Genomic DNA, 5,875 nt, shown 5'->3' with positions numbered 1-5,875 from the left:
CACTCGGATCTCTGAGTTCGAGGCCAGCCTGGTCTACAGAGTGAGTTCCAGGACAGCCAGGACTACACAGAGAAACTCTGTCTGGAAAAAACAAAAAAACAACAACAAAAAAAAGAAAACGACAACAACATCTTTACTTTGTTTAAGCCTCTCAGAGTGTGGTCAGAGATGGGAGATGCTAGCAATATTGTTTAAGATGCAGGCCATTAAGTAATTTTAGGTGAGCTTTGATCGCTTCTAAAAAGATAACTCAGTTGCTGGATGAGTGGGATGCCAGAAGTAAAAAAAAAAAAAAAATGTCGGTAGTGATACAGTCAGTAGCATGGTCCAGAGGATGCTGATGGAGGCAGCAAGGAGCGATGAGGTTATCAAGAGTATATAACTACACATCTGTTCAGATGGTTCTTATATCAAATGTCTTCAAGTGTACATTGACGGCTGCAATTATCACAAATTATTCACAAAGGCATTCTTTTGGTTAACAAAGAAGAGGAAAGATATGTGGCACACACCTTTAATCTCAGTGCTCAGAAGGTGAAGGCAGGAGGGTCCTGAATTCAAGACCAGCCTATCTCACAACAACAACAAAGGTACCTGTGCAATTCGGGCTATGAACTAACTGAGCAACCTCCCCCAAGAGTATTCTGGCTGCCTTCAGGGTCCCCGGAAATAGATGCTCTGACGCAGGCTTTCCTGTAGGAGGTTCATTAGGCAGAACCTTGGGAATAAAGCAAGACAGGCAGTAGCTAATGTCACCAGAAACTCTGCAATTAAGATGGCCATTCAGAGAAGCTCAGCTGAGGCTGTCAGGCTGACCTTGTCATTCTTAGATGTGGGCTACTCTGGGAGAGGGCAATTACCCTGGAAGAAGGAACTTAGAGATGGAGGCAGTCAGGGTAATGGATGCTGTGGTCAGAAAGACTAATTGGATCAGTGAATCTTGATATCAACTAAAATCCCTGGCTCCACAAAGGCAGACAGCCAATATATCCATTTGGATTTTACTTTTTTTTTTTTTAAGTCCAGGGTAGTATTGATAGCTTTGACTGGCCTGGAACTCACTATTTGTAATGGGGTGACTTCTAATTTTTAGCAGTCTTCTTGTCTTCGTGCTCCAACTGCTGTGATTATGGGTACTAGCTTCTATTTCACACTTATTTCCTATCCTATCATTGGAAACAAAATAAAGAAAAGAAAAAAGGGCATGCGTTCATGAAAACATGTAGATTTGTTCTCACTGTATGGACTTTTCTCATAATATTCTTTACCTTCACTGGCCTATAATTCATGTGTGCAGTAGTATATGTGTACACATCCACACCTTCTCAGCAATAAACAGTTTGGAAAGCATATTATACCTCTAACTCTATCTCATTCTTGCCTCTCCATGATGCCTCCCCATCCCATTTAAATGAGCAAAGTCCAGTGATCCAGCGCTTTAGGCTAAACACTTGAAAATGGGCATATGTCGCCGGGCGGTGGTGGCGCATGCCTTTAATCCCAGTACTTGGGAGGCAGAGGCAGGTGGATTTCTGAGTTCAAGGCCAGCCTGGTCTACAGAGTGAGTTCCAGGACAACCAGGATTACACAGAGAAACTCTGTCTTGAAAAACCTAAAAAAAAAAAAAGAAAAAAGAAAAAAAAAGAAAATGGGCATATGTGATTTGGAGTCACTGAGTGGTTTTATGAAACCTGAGGCTCAAAGATATTGGTGACACTCAACAGTATCATCATCCTCTCTCTTCGTCACCCTTAACTTTTGTTTAATCTTTAAATATTTATTTTACTATTTTGTGTTTATGAGTATTTTGCTTTCATGTTTGTATGTTTGTATTTTTTTTTTTTTCGAGACAGGGTTTCTCTGTGTAGCCCTGGCTGTCCTGGAGCTCACTCTGTAGACCAGGCTAGCCTTGAACTCTCGAACTCAGAAATCCGCCTGCCTCTGCCTCCCAAGCGCTGGGATTAAAGGCGTGCGCCACCACCGCCCGGCATGTTTGTACTTTATATGTGCCTGGTATTCACATAGTTTAGAAGAAGACACTGAATCCACTAAGATTGGAGCTACACGTAGTTGTGATCTGTCATATGGATGCTGAGAATCATATTTTGAGTCCTCTGGAAGAGCAACAATTGCTTCAAGCCCCTGATACCACGCTCCGGCCATTGTTACTAAATTTTTGAAACACAGTCTCACGATATTTCCCAGGCTGGCTTCAAACTCACAAGCCTCTTTCAGTCTTTCAAGAGCTGAGATTATAGGCATGTGCTACTATGTTTTTGATCTTTACTGACTGAAGATATTTTCAGTTCTGTGGCCAGATCTGGGGTTGTCAGCAGAAGGCTGGTTAAAAGTTGTATGGGGCTGAGCGGTGGTGGCTCACGCCTTTAATCCCAGCACTTGGGAGGCAGAGGCAGGTGGATTTCTGAGTTTGAGGCCAGCCTGGTCTACAGAGTGAGTTCCAGGACAACCAGAGCCTCACAGAGAAACCCTGTCTCGTAAAACAAAACAAAAAAAGTTGTATGAGTTGCTGGGCAGTGCTGGCACATGCCTTTAATCCCAGTAATTGGGAGACAGAGGCAGGAGGATCTCTGTGAGTTCAAAGCCAGCCTGTTCTACAGAGCAAGTTTCAGGGTAGCCAGGGCTACAAGAAGAAACTCTGCCTTGCGAAGAAACAATTCCCATTGCCAGGAATAAAGGCGTGGGCCACGAACACCCAGCTCTCCACCTTGAGTTTTATTTTCCTTTTTATATAGGCTCACATACTTTTCTTAGTAGGCAGTGGTGTATGAAAGTTAAGGGCACACGTTTTGGAACCAGAAAGACTGGAGTTTAGTTTTGCCATTGAAATTTAATGTTCTCAGTTAGAAAGTGAGTATATAAACACATATTTGACATGAATATCAGATACATAGTATTACATTACAAATCATCCCAGAGCTGGATGTCATGGCAACCATTTTGTGTGTGTGTGTGTGTGTTTATGTATGTATCCAGTGTGAACTGTGCTCCTTCTGGATGGCTCTGCTGTGGCGCTGGGAGCTCATTTGAGGCTGGGTGCTGATGTCTCTGGTGCTGCTCCATCAACAAACAAACAACAACAACAAAAAGTCTTTCTCTGAAATGGAAACAACTGAAAAAAGTATTAGGCTAATATTAAAAAATATAGCTAGGACAATAGATGACTACTTGTAAAAAAATTACTTCAAAATTATATTAAATGATAAAAGTAAACCTGAACATACAAAGTTCCTTCAGCTCAGGACTCTGCAAAAAACAAACAAACAAACAAACAAACAAACAAAAACAACGGAGATTATAGAATATTGTGTTTTTTGTCTCCTTAGCCCCCAGTGTTGCTAGTCTGGTTCTTTTCATGTACTGGTTTCTTTGTTTGCTTTCATTTGTTTTGTTTTGTTTTGTTTGAGACTGGGGTTTCTCTGGGTGACCTCAGCTGTCCTGGAACTTGATTTATAGACCAGGCTGGCTTGCCTTGAACCCAGAGATCCTCCAGCCTCTGTCTCCCTAGTGTTGGGATTAAAGATGTGGGCCACCAATGCTTGGAGCTAGTCTGGTTCTTAATTTCAGCTTTCATTTACATAAATTTTAATATTTCCAGTTATATACTTATTGCATGTGTGTCAAGAGGAAACCTCATGGGATCATTTCTTACCTTCCACCATGTGGGTCCTAGGGATTGAACTCTGGTCAACAGCCTTCAAGACAGGATTGGTTGAGTCCATTGGTCACTTTTTTGTTGTTGTTGTTGTTTTGTTTTGTTTTGTTTTTCGAGACAGGGTTTCTCTGTGTAGCCCTGGCTGTCCTGGAACTCACTCTGTAGACCAGGCTGGCCTCGAACTCAGAAATCCGCCTGCCTCTGCTTCCCAAGTGCTGGGATTAAAGGCGTGCACCACCACTGCCTGGCCATTGGTCACTTTCACTTCAACCTGAAGCAACCTTTTTTTTTTGGCCAGGCAGTGGTGGTGCACGCCTTTAATCCCAGCACTTGGGAGGCAGAAGCAGGCAGATTTCTGAGTTTGAGGCCAGCCTGGTCTACAGAGTGAGTTCCAGGACAGCCAGGGCTATACAGAGAAACCCTGTCTCTAAAAACAACAACAAAACAACAACAGAGCAAAACAAACAAACAAAAAAGCAAACAAAGGATAAGAAAGGAAAACAAACACAAAATATTTTTATATATTTTAATCATATTTCCCCTCCTCCAAATACCCCCAGATTATCCACCCAACTTTATGTTCTTTCTCTCTCTCTCAAAAAAAAAAAAAAATCAACAAATCAGTAAGACAAAAAAAAAAAAAAAACCAACCCTAAAATAAAGCATTCATTTTGTGTTGGCCAATAATCCCTTGGCTTTGGGTATGGGGCCTGTCCTAGAGTGTGGCTGACATACCCAGTGTCACTCCAATGGAGAAAATGACTTTCTTTTCTCAGCGGGCATCAACTACAAATAGCTTCATGGCTAAGGCATCGGACTTTGTGTCTCCTTTTCCTTCACAGGGTCTTGTCTGGTTTATATATGTGAAGGTCCTGTATGTGTGGTCACAGCCTCTGTGAGTTCCTTTGTGCATCAGTCCTGTTGAGTCTGAAAGCCAACCATCCACTACTTCTGCCTCTTATCATCTTTCCACTTCCTTTCCTGATCTCTGATCCTTGAGGGGATGGGTTTAAGGAAGACAGCCCATTTAGAAGTGATTGCTTCATAATCCCTTACTCTCTGTGAATAGTCCTGTTGTGGACCTCTGCGCTAATGACTATCCATTGAAATCATCCTGTGGTGAGGACAGCATAAAGCACCCATCCAATGGGTATAACAAATGTCATTAGAAGTCATTTTATTGCCTGCTTCTTTAGCAGAATAATAGTAACAGCTTTGCCCCTAGGACCTCACCCATCCCACCCAAGACACTTCCCAAGACAAGGTTTTTCTGTGTGTACCCTTGGCTATCCTGGAGCTCATTTTGTATGTCAGGTTGTCCTTGAACTCACAGAGGTCCACCCTGCCTATGCCTTCCAAATGCTGGGATTAAAAGTGTATGCCACCACACTTGGCTGAACAATTACCTTTCTAATCTCAGGTTCCTGGCGCTTTAGCAAGGGTCAGGTACAGGTTTCATCTCATGGAGTGGTCCTTAAATCCAATTCCATGTCATGGTTTCCCTGTGTTTGGTGAAACTGGCAAGCAAGTATTTAGCAATTGCTTAGCAGGCAAGTGCTAAGCCCTTAGGTCACATAGAACATACCGTGGTTCTAGCCTGAAGGACTTCCTGGGTAGATGAGTTTGGTATGCCCTCTGTCCTTTTTCCTGGTGACTCTCCAAGAACAGGTGCAAGAGAAGAGAAGGCCAGCAATAATAAATGTCCTAGTTTATTTCCTTTTGCTGTGATAAACTACTCTCACAGAAGCAACTTAGAGGAGAAAGTGTTTATTTTAATTCACTGTCTGTCATGGAGGAAAGTCAACAACAGGAAACTTGAAGCAGCCTGTTACATACCATACCATATCCACATTTGGGGAGCAGAGAGAAACCAATGCTTGCTGATGTTGGATTCTGCTTCTTCATTCACACAGCCCAGGAGGAGCCAGTCAGAAAATGATGTCACCATAGTGGTTGGGTCTTCCCACCTTTATTAATGTCATCAAAATGATTCTTCACAGGCATGCCCAGCGGCCCAGCTCCTAGATGATCTAGGTCCTGGCAAGCTGACAACATTAACTATCCCAGTAAGTGATGCTCTGACATCAGATGAAGTACGAGTAGTTCAAGAAGCCAGAGCTAGACGTAGAGTTTTTGAAGTCACAATGCTGAACCGGTGAGTGGCCAAGTCGTCAACGACATTGCTCTCAGAATACAACTCCC

Source organism: Grammomys surdaster, unplaced genomic scaffold, assembly GCF_004785775.1.
Source record: "Grammomys surdaster isolate TR1022 unplaced genomic scaffold, NIH_TR_1.0 125974, whole genome shotgun sequence".
NCBI classification, from domain to species: domain Eukaryota; kingdom Metazoa; phylum Chordata; class Mammalia; order Rodentia; family Muridae; genus Grammomys; species Grammomys surdaster.
Note: the sequence above shows the minus strand (reverse complement) of the source record.